At 44.0% G+C, this 20,405-nt stretch overlaps 1 protein-coding gene and 1 pseudogene across 1 annotated transcript in view; both read left to right on the plus strand.

Moving 5' to 3' along the window:
- The window catches only part of LOC140481577 (uncharacterized), a 132,346-nt gene that overhangs the window by 17,524 nt on the left and 94,417 nt on the right, over positions 1-20,405 (plus strand).
- Positions 1,068-1,166, plus strand: LOC140483071 (U6 spliceosomal RNA; annotated as a pseudogene).

A 20,405-nucleotide genomic window follows, 5' to 3' on the forward strand; every position in this document is an offset into this window, starting at 1 on the left:
TTTTGTTTTACATGGATGCTACTTTACATGGATTTTAACTCTATTAATGAAGCCGGTAATCCTCATTTATCTTTTGGTCAGCGGTCTCCACCTATCTGACAGCTTCAAGGATGTTTGTGATTTTTTGAGATCAGGTTGAGGTTCAGGTTGTAAGTTTGCTCGCTGAGCTGCTAGATTTATTCTCAGACTTCAACGGAGACTCACTGATGTTACCTCGCATGGTGATGAAACGTCTGAGAACAAATCTACCAGCCAAGTGAGCAAACGTACAAGCTGAGCTTCAAGGATTTGCGTACATATGCTCCCAGGAATCTCAATGCAGCAGACCCCTTCCCAGAAATTCCTGTTGTAGATTCACTGATGTTTGTACAGAAGGACTCAATTCAGCTCATCGTGTGTGTGCTGGCCAGCAAAGACCTATCTACACTAATTCCATTTTCAAGATTTTAGTCCATAGTCCTGTGGAATTCCCTGCCCAGTGAAGCAGTTGAGTGAACGTTTTTAAGGTGAAGATAAATTTTTTAACAGTACAGGAATTAAGGGTGATGGTGAGCGGGTGGGTAAGTGGAGCTGAGTCCACAAAAAGATCTTATTGAATAGTGGAGTAGGCTCGAGGGGCCAGATGGCCTTCTCCTGCTACTGTTCCTTACATTCTTATGTCCTGGAGGCTGTGACAACTCAAGTGAATGTCTAAATACTGCTGAATATTTCAAGAGTATCTGACTCAAACATACTTTCAGGCGGTGAATTCCAGACTCTCTCGATCCTTGGGTGAAAAATATTCGCTTCAAGTCCCCTCAGCTTGATACCCCTTATCTTAAATCTATGCCCTCTGGTTAGTGACCCCTCTACCTATGGAAAAGTAGTGCCTTCCTATCCACCCTATCTATGGCCCTCAACTTTACACAACTGTATGAAGTCCCCTCTCAACCGTTACTACTCCAAGGAAAACAACCCAAGCCTGTCCAGTCTTTTCTCATAGCTCAGGCCATCCAGCCCAGGCTGATTCCTGGTAAATCTGCTCTGCATCCTCTCCAGTGCTCCCATATCTTGTTATAATGTCGTGATCACTTCAGCGAATTTACTAACATTGAAACAATGCAGAGATGTTTAGCATGGCTCCTGTGCTAGGATTCATGAGAACTTGTGAAGAGTTCTATATTTTTAAGTAAGCTTAAAGCTGGACAGCTGGTTTGCAAGGAAGTGCTGGCTGCAGTGTGGATTCAGTTCCTGTACTAGCTGAAGTTAGCGTGAAGGACTCTCCTTCTCAAACTCTCCCCTTATGAGACAAGGTGACCTTCAGGTTAAACCACCACCTCCGATCTATTCTCTCATTCGAGACACCCTATGGATTGGTGAGACTGTCGAGACTTTATCTTTTAGAATGTGATGACCAGACTGCACACAGTACTCCAGCTGTGGCCTAACCAGTAATTTCTGCAACCTCCTAATGTGCAAACTTCCAGTGGAGCAAACTGCTTCCAAATTACTCCCATTCTAAAATCCCAAAGAGACAATGTTTTTCCCCAATCAGTCACAGAATAAATTCAAGTGTAGAGCAGTTGAGTACTTTCTCAGTAATTCTGTGTACGTCAGTCTGCTGAAAGTGCAGACTAATGGTGTTTTGAACTCTGCCTGATTTGATGAGTTGTGAGTAGCAAGTATTGCAGATTGGTTCTTCACTTTGCATAGTCCGTCAGACTCCTAATGTGAGCATAACATTTTGCTGGCCAGCAAGCCACTTATCCTGTTTAAACAGCCCATCGTTTAGTGCTGTGTCATTGCTTTTTTGTACATGCACAATCACTAGGGCTTCTGCTGACTGCTGGACTTGAAAAGAACCTTAAAAGCTCACAGCTGGTGGGGGAGGACACAGAGTGAGAGTGAGTGTGTTGAGGGGGGGGGGGGGGGGTGCAGAAGAGTTAGTTTTGCTGTCTTTGGCAGTAGCAGGCCCAATATTTGAAGAAACTTTATACAGCATTTTTGTACAGATGTGATTTGAAAATCAATTGTTTCCTGAAATTGCAGCGTGGCTAAATGTTATATCGTTCTCCTTGGAGACAAACACTCTCAAGGATTTTAACAAGGACAAGTGAGAAGACATGGGAAGGGATAGGACAGAATTAAAAATGTGCTTATGTTCTGGGGGTGGTTTCAAGTCCTGATTTAACTCCGTGAATTAGGATGATCTGGAATGTACTGGCTCGCAGGCAAGTTTATTCCCATATTCCAAGAGGAAATTAGACAAATGCATGAAGAGGAAATGTTGCAGAGCAGAAGGAGTCAGGCTAACTGTGCCTCCTTTATATAACTATATTAAATAGGGGCTGTTTGGCCTGGCCTGTTGTTCAACAAGATCATGACTGACTGTCCACCTCCATTGCATTTATCCCCCGGCCCATATGAGTTGGGAAGGGGTCGGGGTGTGTAGGAGACTCGTGGAGCAGAAATACTAGCAGAAGGCCGAATGGCCTGTTTCTATGCTGTGAAATGCATGTAATCTATTGTGAGAAAGAGGCTGGAAATGAATTAGCTGGAGCATGAGGGGGCAGTGGGGATAGGGGCTGTACAAACAAGGAGGAAGAATAGACCACTTGGCCCTTCAAGCCTGCTCCACTGTGGCCCGTCTAATTTTAACCTCAACTCTCCATTACTGCACGTCCCCAATAACCTTTCATCCCCTTGGTCTATCAACCTATGCCTTCTGTACTACTGCCTTTTGAGGAATGGAATTTCAAAAACCCTTGACCTTCTGAGAGAAAAAAAAAACTCACCTTTGTCTTAAATGCACACCCCTTTATATTACGACCCCCTAGTTCCAGATTAGTGGAAACATCCTTTCCACATCCACCCAGTCAAGTCCCCTCAGGATTTTATACACTTCAATTACGTCACCTCTGACTCTTCGAAACTCGAGAGGTATGGGCTTGGTCTGTCTGGGCATTCGTTATGAGGCAATCTGCTCATTCCAGGCTTAACCTAGTAAGCCTCTGACCGCCCAATAAATTACCAACCTTCCATAAATATGGTCACCAATATTGTACACTGTACTGCAGATATGGTCTCACCAGTGCTCTGTGTAACTTAAGCATAACCTTCCGGAGTTTTGAATTCATTTCCCTTCGAATAAAGCATAACATTCTATGAGCGTAGTATTGTCACAAAGGTGGTCCCTTTTTTCTAAAAGCTGTTCCTTTTCTCAAGGACACTGTGTCTTAGAACATAGAACATTCCAGCGCAGTACAGGCCCTTTGGCCCTCGATGGTGCGCCACCCTGTCATTCTAATCTGAAGCCCATCCCACCTACACTATTCCACGTATGTCCATATGCCTGTCCAATGATGACTTAAACTTGGCAAATCTACTACCGTTACAGGCAAAGCATTCCATACCCCTACTACTCTCTGAGTAAAGAAACTACCTCTGACATCTGTCTTATACCTATCTCCCCTCACTTTAAAGTTGTGTCCCCTCGTGTTTGCCGTTCCCATACTTGTGTCCTTGGTCTTTTTCAGAGGGGTAATGAATTGCTCCCGGTTCTGATTAGACTCGTTTGGACCAGAGATTAAAGGGTATTGAGAGGTATTTTTGTTTACGTGTAAACAGATGAGACTTCAGGTTAAAGTGGTCATGTTTTAGAAGTGACCTATATAATTAAAAAAAGGAGTGGTCAGCTTTCTTGCTGAGCAGGTCAGTGTAGAACTAGTTAGGAGTTCAGTTATGTGGAAACAGGCTCTCTCTCTCTTTTGCCCCTCTAACTTCAACCTGTAAGTACCCATTCCATTTTTTTTAAAACTGTTTTTAAGGGGGTTTGGTTACTAGGACAGTTGTGTACATTCGCAACAGCATAATTCAGTCTAGTTGCATAGACTGAGTTCTGTGTGGGTTCTTTATTCTGTTCTTTGTGTAATTTTGTAAATAAATGTTGTCAGTTTTAAAACCTAGTCGTCAACCTAGCTACCTTCCTCAGAGTAATTCTCACTGTACACTTACCGAAGCAACTTGCAAGGTTATCGTCTGGGCTGCCTGCTAAAGAATGTTTTGAGTGGTCTGGCCTAGTCCATGACAGTATCAATTGGCGCTTTGTCAGCCTACTTTTTTTTTCCTCTCAATGTTGCGCCGACCTGTAGAACCGATCTGAAGCCCATCTAACCTACACTATTCCATTCTCATCCATATGTCTATCCACTGACTATTTAAATGCCCTTTAAAGTTGGTGAGTCTACTCCTGTTGCAGGCAGGGCATTCCATACCCCTACTACTCTGAATAAAAAAACTATCTCTGACACCTGTCCTACATCTATCACCCCTTCATTTAAAGCTATGCCCCCTCGTGCTAGCCATCACCATCCAAGGGAAAATGCTCTCTCTGTCCACCTATCTAACCCTCTGATGATCTTGTATGTATCAATTAAGTCACCTCTCAACCTCCTTCTCTCTAACAAAAACAGCCTCAAGTCTCTCAGCCTTTCCTCATAAGACCTTCCCTCCATACCAGGCAACATCCTAGTAAATCACCTCTGAACCCTTTCCAAAGCTTCCACATACTTCTTATAATGCCGTGACCAGAACTGTGTGCAAGATTCCAGAGTTTTATACAGCTGCAACAAGACCTCATGGCTCCAAAATGTAGTCCCTGTGTCAAACTAACACACCATATGCCGCCTTAACAACCCTATCAACCTGGGTGGCAACTTTCAAGAATCTATGTACCTGGACAACGAGATCTCTCTGCTCATCCACACTACCAAGGATTTTACCATTAGCCCAGTACTCTGCATTCCTGTTACTCATTCCAAAGTGAATCACCTCACACTTTTCCACATTAAACTCTATTTGTCAGCTCTCAGCTATGTAGTTTATCTATGTCTCTCTGTTACCTGCAACACCCTATGGCATATCCACAACTCCATCCACCTTCGTGTCATCTACAAATTTACTAACCCATCCTTCTACGCCCTCATCTGAGTCAATTATAAAAATACCCACTTTTTGGTTATTCTGTTTTGAAGGCCAGTCACTGCACTCAAAGCTTAACTTAACCTTACGTTAAATCCCTCTACTGCAAAAACAGGCCATTTGGCCCAATAAGTCTACATTGACCCTGCAAAGAGTAACACACCCAGACCCATTTTCCTACCCTCTCTTCCTGATGAAGGGATTTCGCCAGAAACGTTGATATTCCTGCTCCTTGGATGCTGCCTGACCTGCTGTGCTTTTCCAGCAACACTGTAATCTAGAATTTGGTTTCCAGCATCTGCAGTCATTGATTAGATTAGATTAGATTAGATTACTTACAGCGTGGAAACAGGCCCTTCGGCCCAACAAGTCCACACCGCCCCGCCGAAGCGCAACCCACCCATACCCCTACATCTACCCCTTACCTAATACTACGGGCAATTTAGCATGGCCAATTCACCTGACCTGCACATCTTTGGACTGTGGGAGGAAACCGGAGCACCCGGAGGAAACCCACGCAGACACTGGGAGAACGTGCAAACTCCACACAGTCAGTCGCCTGAGGCGGGAAATGAACCCGGGTCTCTGGCGCTGTGAGGCAGCAATGCTAATCACTGAGCCATTGTGCCACTCTTAACACCTTAACACTATTTCTGTCTCGACAGATGCTACCAAATCTGCTGAGTTTCTCCAGCAATTTCTGATTTGTTTTGCTTGCTGGAAGACAGGAAAACAGAATTCTTTTCCAAAAACAAAAACAGAAATTGCTGGAAAAGCTCAGCAGGCCTGGCATTATCTCTAAAGGGTCACCAGCCCTGAAACATTAACGGTAATTTCTCTTCAACAGGTCTTGCAGCACCTGTGAACTTTGCCAGCATTTGCTGTTTTTTTTTCTGATTTACTGCATCTGTAATTCTTTCAGTTTGTATTCGGTTTCGAACTCCTTTCCGTGTTGATCCCCATGTCCCATGACAGAGTGCTTAACACGTTACTTAAAAGGAATGGGTCTTTTTCCAACAATCTTCTCACGGTGTGAAGTCAGTTTTGCTTTGATGGGAACAGAGCAGCAGGAATGGGATTGCAGGACAGGAGGATGGAGTCAATGGGCTGACTGTCCTTCGCTGTGACATAATGGTTCTGGCAGGACAACTGCAATCATGGAGTCTGTTGGATCTCCCTCCCCCCCCCCCCCCCTACCCTGCTCTGCAGGTCCCACCTGTCTGACTGTAGTGTCCAGGGGCTTCCAAACAGGCCCATGGAGAAGTGAAGCACATAGAGACAGTGCTGCATTTCCCCAAACCCACCGAGAGAGTCGATCACGAATGTACACGTGGCAACTTTGAACAAAATGAAACATGGGAAATTCATACGCAGGATCTTGGAAACAATAACTGACCTGAGGTTTGTACCAGAGACACCGACTTGCATTTTATATTGACAGACCTTGTGTTTATTTCCACTTGTGATGATCAGTGGGGCCCCGTGGAGGGTAGTCAATGGTCTTCAGCAAGTCATGCTTCACCACACAGCTGTACAGATGTTTCTGGTATTTGGCAATAACTCAGACAAAAGCTAGGCTATCCACTATTACTAACTCTCCATTAAACTGTGAGAATGCTTCCATCAATTACTTATGTTTAAACCAAAGATGTGTTGCTGTTTTATTCATTTGTGGGGATGAGAGTGTCATTAGCTGGACTGGCATTTAGTGCCCATGCTAATTGTTAAGAGTTAAGCACGTTGCTGTGGGTCTGGAGTTATATGTAGACCAGATGAGGTAAGGATGGCAGTTTCCTTTCTGAAAGGATGTTAGTGAACCAGATGGGTTTTTTTCCCCGATGACCAGCAATGGGGGACTAGATTAATTTGGGATATCTGGTTGGCATGGATAAGGATGGATCAAAGGGTCTGTTTCTGTGGTGTATATCTGGGTGTATTTTGGGCAGCACGATAGCTCAGGGGTTAGCACTGCTACCTCACAGCAGCAGGATCCCAGGTTCGATTCCAGCCTCTGGCAACTGTCTGTGTGGAGTTTGCACATTCTCCCCGTGTCTGCGTGGGGTTTCCTCCAGTTTCCTCCCACAATCCAAAGATGTGCAGGTCAGGTGAATTGGCCACGCTGAATTACCCGGAGTGTTTGGGAATGTGTAGGTTAGGTGCATTAGTCAGGGGAAATGTAAAATGGGTGGGTTACTCTTCAGAGGGTCATTGTGGACTTGTTAGGCCGAAGGACCTGTTTCCACACTGTAGGGAATCTGTGACTCTTATTTCCAGATTATTATTGTATTCAAATTTCACCATCTGCTATGGCAGGGTTTGAACTCGAATCCCCAGAGCATTACCTTTGTCTCAGGATTAACAGTTCAATGATAATACCACTAGGCCATCGTCTGGCCCTGTTCAATCTCTTTACTTTGTGCCAACATCATGGAATGCTCCTCCTGACAACATTGTGTATGTACCTAGAGCTACAAAAGTTAAAGAAGGCCATCTTCAGCAAATCCTGGCCTAGACAGCAACACCCATATCTCCTAAATGTTTAAGACGCATGTAGGAGCAGAAGTAGGCCATTCAGCCCATCTTGTCTGATCTGTCATTCGGTGAGATCATGGCTGATCTGAAAATCCTCAATCCCAGAAATGGTGAAAAATTCTTCCCTGGATGGTGTTGAACCACCAATCTTTCAGTTACCAGCCAAACTGGTAACTGATCAATTGCTATACAGTTTGGAACTCCCAAATCCCTTTGTGCTGGAGGTTTCTGCAGTTGTCCCCCCCCTTTAAATAATAATCAGCTCAACAATCCTTCCGGCCAAAACGTATAATCTTACATTATAGAGCATCTGTTGAGTTTTTGCCCATTTGTTTAACCTGTCTCTATCCCTCTGTAGGCTCTGTGTATCGTCCTCAGCCCGTGCTTTCCCACCTATTTTTGCATCATTTGTAGTATGTGTAAAGAGAAGGAAAGACCTAAGACTTCTAGCTTTCTTCTTGCTTCAGGCAGGTCAGATCATTTAAGCACATGAACTAAAGACCACAGATGCTGGGATGGTGAATTAGGAAGAAAAGGATCTGATGGAAAACTGCAGTAGACTTGGCGGTGTCCCTGGTGACAAACCATTTCAGTTCGATGATCTTTCATCACATACTTCAACAGCCAAAGAGAGTGCTGATGGAGTTGGTAAAGATGAGGTAACCAGCTGAATATAGCATGAAAGGACAAGGGAAGGAACAAGCTAACATGTTTTCAAGGAGGAGTTAGATATAGTTCTTTGGGCTAAATGGAGCAAAAAGTATGGGGGGGGGAGAGTGGGAATTGAGTACTGCATTAGATGACTAGTCAAGATCATAGAGTCATACAACACAACAGACCCTTTAGTTCAACCCGTCCATGCCGACCGTATATCCAAACTAAACTAGTCCCACCTGCCTGCTCCTGGCCCGTATCCCTCCAAACCTTTTCTATTCATGTTCTTATCCAAATGTCTCAAGTACTGTAATTGTACCCACGTCCACCACTTCCTCAAAAGTTCATTCCACACACGAACCACTGAGTTTAAAACAAAATTGTCCCCATGTCTTTCTTTTTAAGTCTTTCTTTTTAAATGTTTCTTCTCTCACCTTAAAAAATATAGCCCCTACTGTTCAAATGCCCCACCCTAGGGAAGAGACACCTCCCATCCACTTTATCTATGCCCTTCATGATTTTATAAACCTCCTATAAGGTCACCTTTCAACATCCTACACACCAGTGGAAGAAGTCCCAGCCTATTCAGCCTCTCCTTATAACCCAAACCCTCCATTCCCTGCATCGTCCAATAAATATTTTCTGAACCCTCACGAGCTTTTAATAATATCCTTCCTGTAGTAGAGTGACCAGAAACAGTACTCCAGAAGGGGCCTCATTAATGGCATTGGTGAGACTGCACCTGGAGTATTGGGCACAGTATGGGTCCCCTTATTTGAGGAAAGATGTTAGTGGCATTGGAGGCAATTCAGAGGAGGTTCACTAGATTGATCCCAGAGATATGAGGGGTTTGTTGTATGAAGAGAGATTGTACAGTTTAGGCCTACGCTGTCTGGAATTTAGAGGAATGAGGAGAGATCAAATTGAGGTATTCAAGGTGATAAAAGGTATGAATAAAATAGACATAGAGTGGAAGCTTCCACTTGGGGGGCATTCTAGGGGTGAAAGGTCAAGGGTAAGGGGCAGCAAATGTAAAACAGAGTTGAGGAGAAACTCCTTCTCCCAGAGGGTTGTGAATCTGTGGAATTCACTCTCCCTAAAGTGCGGTGGATGCTGGGATAGTGAGTAAATTTAGGGAGGAGTCGGACATTTTTAATTGGTGATGGGTTGGAGGGATATGGGGGGGGGGGGGTAGGCAGAAAAATGGGGATGAGGAGCATCGCAGCCATGATCGAATGGTTGAGAAGACTTGATGGGCTGAATGGTCTAATTCTGCTTCTACACCTTATGAATGTCCTGTACAACCTCAACATGATGTCCCAACTCCTAAACTCCAAGGTCTGTGCCATGAGTCCTGTTGAATGGCAGAGGAGGATCATAAGGCTGAATGGCCTACTGCTACATTTCAAGTTTCTATGCAAGTGAAAAAATACACAGTACAGGCTGAGCATAGAGGTTATGGTCTGCAGCTCAGTGCTGAGTCCAGAGGTTTGTAATGTACTGAGACAAAAGTAAAGGTGCTTTTCCTCCAAAATAAACAAAATATAAAGAACTGCAGATGCTGGAAATCTGAAACAAAATCAGAAATTGCTGGAGAAACTCAGCAGGTATGGCAGCATCTGCGGAGAGAAAGCAGTTACCTTTCCGGTCCAATGACCTGACCTGAAGAAGGGTCACTGGACCTAAAATGTTAACTCTAATTTCTCCCCACACCAGACCTGCTGATTTCTCCAGCAATTTCTAATTTTGTTTGTGCTTTTTCTGCAGTTCGTGCTGAGACTCACTTGAATGTAAGCTGTGCCCTGACCTGAATGTTCAGGAGGTGGGCTGCATTAACATTAGTGCCCATTTGCTGCAGGATGGCATTCTGTCTTCTGGGAACTAGTCCTGTGTTGGCCTGTAGGGTATTGTTTATAGATGTGGGCACCTCATTATCAGGAACAAATTGGAGAGAGAACAGAAGCAGTTTACCAAAACACCTTCTAGAAATGAGAAGCTTCAGCAATGAGGACAGATTGGCTCAGTGGTTAGCACTGCTGCCTCACAGTGCCAGGGACCTGGGTTCGAATCCAGCGTCGGGCGACAGTCCGTATGGAGTTTGCACGTTCTCCCACTATCTGTGTGGGTCTCCTCCAGGTGCTCTGATTTCTTTCCACAATCCAAAGATGTGCAAGTTAGAGTGGATTGGCCATAGTGTCCAGGGATGTGTAAATTGGGTGGATTGGCCATGGGAAATGCAGGGTTACAGGGATAGGTTAAGGGGATGAGTCTGGATGAGATATTCTTTGGACGGTGGGTGTGGACTTATTGGGTTGAATGGCCTGTTGTCTCACTGTAGGGATTCTCTGAAGACGTTAGGATGGTTTGCCTCGGAGAGAAGGCTATTGAGAGGATATCTGATTGAGGTTTCAAAATCATGAGTGGATTGGACAGAGTAGATAGGGACAAGCTGTTTCTGCTTGTCAAAGAAATGAAAGGTTTAACGTGGTTTTCAAACTCAGCAAGGATGATATGAGAAGAAGGGTTTTTTTTGGTTCTGGAATGCACTGTCTAGAAATGTGGAAGCAGGTTCAACTGAGGCATCCAGTAAGGTAATGGATGTTTTGATTTGGATTGTAATAGTGTGGAGGGACATAGGGGAAAGGCAGGAGATTGCACTGGGTCATGGGACTGGTGTAGGTGGGCCAAATGGCCTCCTCCTGCACTATAATAGTTCCGAGAGTCTGGTTACGCCTTGTAGCGGTTTGCTTTGTTTTTGATTCGGAGGAGTCATGATGACCTTCAGTAGACATTCTCCAGAACCAAAAATATTTCTGGTCCCCACCATCTGATAGAGAGCTCCCACACCCACTAAAGTAAACCCGTGCTGCTCACTGCCTTGCATTAATAGCAAGACATTATTTGAGGAACGAGATGTTGAGATAACGTGCTCTGAAAGCCCCCAAGTGCTTGTGTCCTCAGAGAGTTAGTGAGTCAGCGTCATGCTGGCCCTCTGGCAGGCACTCCCCCTGCTGCTAGGGCAGTATGTTTCTTATCGCCCAGTGCGGAGATTGGCTCTCAACATTGGCTCTTTTTTTTATATAATCCAGAAAAACTTGAGGAAGTAAGCAGAATAGGTGAAGTCAACTGATTCTTCTTTTTAAAAGAGATTCTTTTTTTAAAAAAATCTACATCAGCGACTGGTGCTGATTACCTGAGGCTGTGACTTGGCCTGTTGCTGTATTTGTCGGTCTGTTGGGCACAGGGTATTGTTCAGACTATGTATGATGCCTGTTTCTAAACTTGGGATTTTTTCTGATTCGGAGATGCAGGTTTCGGACTGGGGTGTACAAAGTTAAAAATCACACAACACCAGGTTATAGTCCAACAGGTTTATTTGGAAGCACTAGCTTTTGGAGCACTGCTCCTACATCAGGTGGTTGTGGAGAATAAGATCATAAGACACAGAATTTATGTTAAAAGTTTAGTGTGGTGCAACTGAAATTATATATTGAAAAAGACCTGGATTGTTTGTTAAGTCTCTCATTTTTTAGAATGACCATGTTGGTTTCAGTTCTTTCATAAGTAAATCGCAGAACTTTTTAAAAGTTACATTTGCAAGTGGACTTTGACAACTGGTGTCATGTCGGCCCAGATAATACATTGAAAGTGTGAGGTGCCCTGTGTGAGGCTGTCTGTGCCACAATGGTCAGACTGATTCTCTTCTTTTAAAATGGATTTACAGAATCTTACATGGATTCATGCAATTTTTGAGCAAAATAAAAGTTAATTCTGCAGGTACAAATTCGCCCCACAAACATATATGTGTGTGTGAGTTGAGGGGGTTTATGAGTATCTGGGAGAGAGTGTGTGAGCATAAAGGGGTATAGATCTGTGAGAGGGTGCATGTGAGTGTGGGAGTGTTTGTGTAAGCGTATGAGAGAGAGCTTGTCTATGGGCCTGTAGAGGGGTGTCTGTGTGTGTGTATATACGTGTACGCGCGCACATGTAGTGCAGTGGGGTCACTCAGTTCTTCATGATTCCACAACTATCTGAGGGATATAGAATCATACAGCACGGAAACAGACCCTACGGTCCAACTAGTCCATGCCGAAGATAATCCCAAACGAAACTAGTCCCACCTGCCTGGCCCATATCCCTCCAAACCCCTCCTATTCATGTACTTATCCAAATGTCATTTAAATGTTATAATTATAGCCACATCCACCACTTCCTCAGCAAGTTCAGTCCACGTGCAAATCACCTTATGTGTAAAAAAAAAAGCCCCTTATTCCTTTTTTAAATCTCTCTCTCTCTCTCTCTCTCTCTCTCTCTCTCTCCTCTCACCTTAAAAATGTGGTCAATTGTCTTGAAATCCCCATTCTAGGGTTAAGACAACTACCATTAACTCTATCTATACCTCTCGTTATTTTATAAACTTCTATCAGGTCACCTCTCAATCTCCTATGTGCCAGTGCAAAAGTCCAGCCAAGCCAGTCTTTCTTTACTACTCAAGCCTTCCATACCTGACAATATCCTGGTAAATCTCTTCCCAACCCTCTCCTGCTTAATAATATCCCTCCTATAATGGTGTGACTAGAACTGGACACAGTATCAACATAGAGTGTAGAGTATTCTTAAGTAACAAATCAGGAAGGCAAAGATGGGATGTGAGATAGCATTGGCAGATAAGGTTAAGGATAAGATCAAAGAGACTTTACATTAAGAGCAAGGGGTAACTAGAGAGAGGGTAAGGCCCCTTACAGATCAAAGAGGTTTTCTGTGTTGAACCCCAGGAGATGGGAGAGATACTAAATGAATATTTTTGCATCAGATTTTACTGTTGAAAAAGAAATGGAGGCTAGGGAATGCAGAGAAATAAACTTTGATATTTTAAAAATGGTTCACATTACAGAAGAGGAAGTTCAGGAGGTCTTAGAGAGTAGAAATGTGGATAAATCTCCAGGACCTGATCTATCCGGAACATTGTGGGCAGTAAGGGAGGAAATTGCGAGACCCTTTGCATCATCTATAACTATGTGTGAGGTGCTTGATGACTGGAAGGTGACTAATGTTGTATCTTTAAGAAAGGTTGTAAGGAGAAACCGGAGCACTATAGACCCTAGAGTCTGACTTTGGTTGTGGGTAAATTGTTGGAGGGAATTTTAAAAGGTAGGATTTATGAATATTTACTGGATTAGTGGTGCTGGAAGAGCACAGCAGTTCAGGCAGCATCCAACGATTTCGCTGCTCGTTGGATGCTGCCTGAACTGCTGTGCTCTTCCAGCACCACTAATCCAGTATTTGATTTTCAGCATCTGCAGTCATTGTTTTTACCTTTATGAATATTTAGACAGGCAAAAATTGATTAGGGGTAGTCAGCATGGATTTGTGCGAGGAAAATTATCTCACCAACTTGATTGAGTTTTTTGAAGTCACCAAAAAGATTGATGAGGGCAGAGCAGTAAATGTTGCTTACTTGGACTTTACTAAAGCCTTCAACAAGGTTCTGCATGGTAGAATAATTAGTAGTTAGGTCACATGGGATTCGGGGTGAGCTTGCTAAATAGATACATAATTAGCTTAGCAGCTAGGAGACAGAGAGTAGTTGTGGAGGTGGGCTTTTTGGACTGGAGATTTGTCACCTGCGGTGTTCTACAAGGATCATTTCCAGATCCTCTTTTAGTTGTCATTTATATTAATGATTCAAATGAAAATATAGAATGTATGGTTAGTAAGTTTGCGGACGACACCAAAATTGGTGACAGAGTAGACAGTCAAGAAGGTTTTCTAGGATTACAAAGAGATCTTGATCAAATGCGTCAATTGGCTGAAAAATGGCAGACGGGAGTTCAATCTGGATAAATGTGAGGTATTGCATTTTGGTAAATCAAACAAGGGTAGGGCATTGGCTACCTAAGGATGCAAGTACATAATTCTTTGAAGTTTGTGTCACAAAAAGACAGGTGGTTAAAAAGGTGCTTAGCACACGTGTCTTCATTGCTCAGCTCTTTGAGTCTAGGGTTTGGGAAGTCATGTTAAGGTTGTACAGAACATTGGTAAGGCCCCTTCTTGAATATACCAGATTCCTTTCTATCTGGTTGTGTGGATCATTAGCTTCTGGCCTACCCCCTCTGAAATCACTCAGGCTAGCGATCAGCCTGCAACCCTCTGAGGTCTCCTGACAGTGCTGTGTTAACTATACTTCATCTTACCACTGTTTGATGTCCAACTTTCACTTTATTGGGCCCTCTGTTATTTCCATGTGAGATGCACTGTATAGACGTAAGTTCTAGGATCTCTGTCTCACCACGAACAGCCCGTTCCGACCTGCATCCAACCTTCTCAGGATCTGGTTGTCAGTATGACTCCGTCTCGTTGTTGTTTCCCTTCCTCTGAAACTATCTTGTGTGAATCAACTCTGTTCAAGGACTGAGTATGTAAGCCTGTGCAGAAACTCTATCTGTTTACCCCCTCCCAATCTCTGCAACCTCTTCCAAGTCTACAGTCAATCACTGAAAGCTTGGTAATACAGTAAAAGCAAAATTGCTGGAAATCTGAAACATGCGGCACGGTGGCACAGTGGTTAGCACTGCTGCCTCACAGCGCCAGAGACCTGGGTTCAATTCCCGCCTCAGGCGACTGACTGTGTGGAGTTTGCACGTTCTCCTCGTGTTTGCATGGGTTTCCTCCGGGTGCTCCGGTTTCCTCCCACAGTCCAAAGATGTGCAGGTTAGGTGAATTGGCCATGCTAAATTGCCCATAATGTTAGGTAAGGGGTAAATGTAGGGGTATGGGTGGGTTGCGCTTCGGCGGGTCGGTGTGGACTTGTTGGGCCGAAGGGCCTGTTTCCACACTGTAATCTAATCTAATCTAATGCATGGTGGAGACAGCCTCGTGGCTCAAGGGTTAGCACTGCTGCCTCACAGCACCAGGAACCCAGGTTCAATTCTATCCTTGGGCAACTGTCTGTGTGGGTTTCCTCCCACAGTCCAAAGATTGTGCAAGGTAGTTAGATTGGCAATGGGAATTTTCCATCGTGTTCAGGGATGTGCAGATTAGGTTGGTTAGCCAAGAGAAATGCAGGGGTAGGGTTGGGACAGCTTGGACCAAAGGGCATTCTATAAGTGCAGAGAATGCTGGGGAAACTTGACAGCATCTGTGGAGAGAGAAACGAAGTTAATGTTTTGAGTGGGTATGACACTTCTTCGACAAGCGTGCTGTCAATATTTACACGTATGCTGACAACACCCAATTCAAGTTCACCACCAGCTTTCCCAGCTCCCCCACTGTTACTAAACCTTCCAATTGTTTGTCCCACGTCAGTATTGGATGAGCAGGAATTTCTTTCAATTAACAATGAACAATACAGCATAGGAATGGGCCCTTTGGCCCATAATGCCATTTAGAACAGAATCCCTACAATGTAGAGAAAGGCCACTCGGCCCAACAAGCCCATACCAATTTGCAACCCGTCCAGACTCTCATTAACACACTGCTCCTCCCCCACCCCTGTAACCCTGCATTTCCCATGGCTAATCCACCTAACTTACACATTCCTGGACACTATGGGCAATTTCCCATGCCCAGTCTACCTAACATCTTTGGATTGTGGAAGGAAACCAGAATACCCAGAGGAAACCCACGCAGACACGGGGAAAATGTGCAAACTCCACACAGACAGTCACCCGAGGCTGGAATCGAGCCTGGGACCCTGGCGCAGGGAGGCAGCAGCGCTAACCACTGAGCCACGTGCCACCTTGTTGGGCGGAACATGACACCAAATTAAACTAATCCCTTCTGCCTGTCCTCAGTTCCTATCTCTCCATCCCTTAAATTATATATTGGGAGGACTGAAGCTACTGTTTTCAGTCTTGCTCCAAACTCCATTCACAAACTACCAACTCCACCCCTCTCCCAGGGCATGGATAGGATAAATAGACAAAGTCTTTTCCCTGGGGTCGGGGAGTCCAGAACTAGAGGGTTTAGAACATAGAACAGTACAGCACAGAACAGGCCCTTCAGCCCATGATGTTATGCTGACCACTGATCCTCATGTATGCACCCTCAAATTTCTGTGACCATATGCATGTCCAGGAGTCAGAACTGGACGCAGTATTCCAAGTGCGGTCTAACCAAAGTTTTATAGAGCTGCAACAAGATCTCACGACTCTTAAACTCAATAGATTTAAGGTGAGAGGGAAAGATATAAAAGAGACCTAAGGGGCAACTTTTTCACACAGAGGATGGTACGTGTATGGAATGAGCTGCCAGAGGATGTGGTGGAGGCTGGTACAATTGCAACATTTAAGAGGCATCTGGATGGGTATATGAATAGGAAGGGTTTGGAGGGATATGGTCCGGGTGCTGGCAGGTGAGACTAGATTGGGTTGGGATATCTGGTCAGCATGGGTTGGACCAAAGGGTCTGTTTCCGTGCTGTACATCTCTATGACTCTAAGTGTATTGCTAATGTTGGTGTGTTACATTTGATCCTGAAATTCTGACCTTGAGTTCCATTAGTTTGACTGTCAGTTTCCACATCTGTAACATAGCTGACATCACCACTTCCTGCTCGTTCATGCCTTTGCGAACTATTGACATAACTTTACTTGAATCCCAAATTCTACTCTGTATAAACTTGACCTTGTCCAAAACTGTTGCCCTTGTCTTAAGTCACCCTATTACCTCTAAACACTTGTTCCCCTATCTATTTCTGTAATCTCAACCAGACTCTAACCCTTAGTATATCAGCATTCCTACAATTCTGGCCTCTTTTCCACCCCTGGTTTTAATTGCTGCATCATTGGTGGTCATATGTTCTGTTCCCTGGGCCCCAAACTCTGGAATACACTTCTTCACTGAGGGTTCCAAGGAAGAATCATACCAGACTCGAAACATTAGCTCTGTTTCTCCCTTGATAGATGCTGCCAGGCCTGTTGAGTTTCTCTCCTTCTCCTTCTGCTTAATCTTCTCTTGAGCCTGCTTTCTTCCTTTTTTGAAGTGGTCTTTCAACAAGCTATTGATCATCTGCCTCAATATCTGCTTACATAGCTCAATGTCATACGCTGTGTGAGGTGCTCTATGACATTTGACTACATTAAAGGTGCTATATAAATATAAATAGCTATTGTTGAAGTTTTGCTCAGCACATGGTGAGAATGTGGAACTTGCTACCACAGGGAGTAATTTGTGCATTTAAAGGGAAGCTAGATAAACACCAGAATGTAATGCTCCAGAGTCCTGATTTAAAATTTGTGATTCGTGTCTCAGGATTACCAAATGTAGGCAGTTACCAATTTGTAAGGAATTATCACTGATTTATTAAATTTGTAAAGCAGCATTTAGGTGTGACATGTCAGTTAAGCAGACAAAACAATTGTATGACACCGTTGAAGGTGGTTTGCTGGGTTCCCACAAAGTGTATTGACCTCATTAAGGTTGTGAAGGCATCAGCCTGATCTCTCACTGTGACGTTAGAAGATTCTTCCTGGGTTCTTCCTGGTGTGGTCCATCTTCACCAGAGAGAATCATCTCCGGGTAAGGGGTCACAAGTTTAAGATGGAATAAGGAGGTGTTTCTTTTCACAGAGGGGAGTAAACGTGTGGAATTCTTTACCACAGAAGGGGCGTTAAGTATATTGAACGCTGAGAGACTCAGATTTTTAATTAGTAAGGGTTGTGGCGAAAAGGCAGGACAGTGGAGTCGAGGATCATCAGATCAACCATGATCTCATTGACTAATGGAACAAAATCAATGGGCTGATTGGTCTACTACAGCTCCTGCATCTTATGGTCTTATTGTAGAATGATAGCCTTTTACAGTACAGTATATTTGGCCCATTGTGTCTGTACCAACTCCCAAAAGAGCTACCCAGCTAGTCCCACTCTCCAATCCTATCTCTGTTGCCCTCCAACTTCATCCCATTCAAATAAATATCCAGCTCTTTTTTTGAAATCTCTGATGGAATCCACCTCCACCAGGCAGCACATCCCAAATCCTAACAACTCTCTGAGTGAAGAAGTTTCTCCTTATCTCACTCCTAGCTCGCTTGCTGACAATCTTGAAATTGTGAGCACCCCACCCAGTTGACGATATATCGTGGAACTTTGACATATGAACATAGTAGCCTTGATCCTGATGCTTTGGAGACTCTTTTTACAATTGTGTAGACTCTGAGAGTAAAAAAAAATCAGCAAATTTCATGAGTTCTTTACCCTGCAGAAAATACTAGTTTATTAAAGATTCCAATTCTATACCCTGTTGCTAACAGCAATGGTGGTGTCCTTATGCCCTAACGCCTGCAGTAGTTCTAGAAGGCACCTTACACCATCACATCTCCAGGGCAACAAGGGATGGCTTCAGGCTCTCTGCCTTTATTCCCGATGAAGGGCTTTTGTCTGAAATGTCGATTTCGAAGCTACTTGGATGCTGCCTGAACTGCTGTGCTCTTCCAGCACCACTAATCCAGCATTAATGTTAGTCCAGCCAGCGACGTCTGAGAGTGAATAAAGAAGCTACAAGGGGAGGAAGGAATGGAGAGTAATGTTGAAATTTAAATTAGGAAGGAAGAAAGCAATCTTCAGGGGAATGTCTGTGTCCTGTCTCTGATCCATATTTCTCTCTAATTCAGGTCATCAGCGGCTTGTGCAATGGGAAGGTGGGAAGATGGGATTGTTTGCTGAGTTAACACTTTCTTTGTTGAAGCTAATCTTGTGATGGTGTGGCAGTTATGCTGTCATGTGATGTGTGGGAGAGTTGAAGGCAGAAACTGGTGCTGAGTCTCTGGCAGATCTGTCTCCTCGGTTCAGAGTTAGGGATGATGTGGAGGTGCTGGTGTTGGACTGGGGTGGACAAGGTCAGAAGTCGCATGACACCAGGTTATAGTCCAACAGGCTTATTTGAAATCACAAGCTTTCGAACCGCTGCCACACGAAGCTTGTGATTTCAAATAGCCCTGTTGGACTATAACCTGGTGTCAACTGACTTTTGAGCAGGATTACAGATGCAGTAGTAATTGTGAATTCCCTTGCACTGCATCCTTGCAACCTGATATTTTGTGTGTTCTATTTTTGGCATTGGTCCCATCCTGTGCACCAGCACGAACACTGTTTACAGGTGTTTGATGGATCCCAGTCAGATGGTGAAATATAAATCTAGACAGAAACTTTTCTCTTATTGGGCTTATTTACAAAAAAGCAGCATTATGAACCTTGACTTCTGACCTACCAATATCAAATATCCCAGAGGGTCTGTCTTTACTTGTGCTCAGGATTCTTTATTAGGTCTGAGAGAGTTGGGCGAATGGCTTGGGATGTTGTGCTTTACTGAACCATTTCTGAGAAAATGCTACTGGATTTGAGCGTTTGCTTTTCCAACTCTGATTGTGTTACTGGAGGTTTCATTACGTGACCTGATGCCTCCTATTGCCCTCTGCCCCCACTATCCCACCACTGGTAACTAGTCTGGTCTATCCCCATGTCTTCCCACAGCTATCGAAATATGAAAAGAGTCTTTGTTGTCCAGTTGGATGATACATCAGGGTCACAGGGACTGGTTGAGGTGGATAACATTTGAGGGGAACTTTCCCTTTCTCCCTCCCAACACCCTCCTGACTCCAGTATTCCAACAATAAATTGAAAGAAGTGTTCACAAAAAATGAAACAAGTTCTCCTTCAATAGATTTTTCTCCCATTTGTCTCAGGCAGCTGTGTCCTGGAAGTCAATTGTCAATTTTTGGAAACACTAGGCCATTCCTGGAGAGTCGACACCCCCATGTCCTGATGATGACCTCTTGCAGGAAGTGAGGGTCACTGATGGTTTGAAGCCACTGCGGCCTCTGATAGTGCCCACCTTCTCCTCAGATCTGTTGCTGGTTAAGGAAATCTATTGTCTTCATCTTCATCCATTGTAATGGAAACCTTCGATTCACAGCTTAATCCTTGACCTTATATTGCCTCCATCAGATTGCTCAATGATCCTGATGTAAGACTCTTATTTTTGCTCAGATCAGTCTGTGAATTGGATCCTGAGCCAAAACCCTTTAGAAGTTTCCCTCAAATAGAAGATCTGGACACTGGAATTAGTATTATAATCTGGGTGATACTGTAAGATGTTGGTTAAAACTTGCAGGGGGATTGAGGAGGTTAGCAATTGTTACTGGAGGAAATTGAAAATTTAGAAAATTATCTCTGGCCTTCCTATCCCATCAGAGCTATTTAAGGAGACCACTCTGAGAGATCTCTCTCTACAGTACAGGCCCAATTAGAAATTGAATTTTCA

The sequence above is a fragment of the Chiloscyllium punctatum genome, chromosome 1, assembly GCF_047496795.1.
Source record: "Chiloscyllium punctatum isolate Juve2018m chromosome 1, sChiPun1.3, whole genome shotgun sequence".
NCBI classification, from domain to species: Eukaryota; Metazoa; Chordata; class Chondrichthyes; order Orectolobiformes; family Hemiscylliidae; genus Chiloscyllium; species Chiloscyllium punctatum.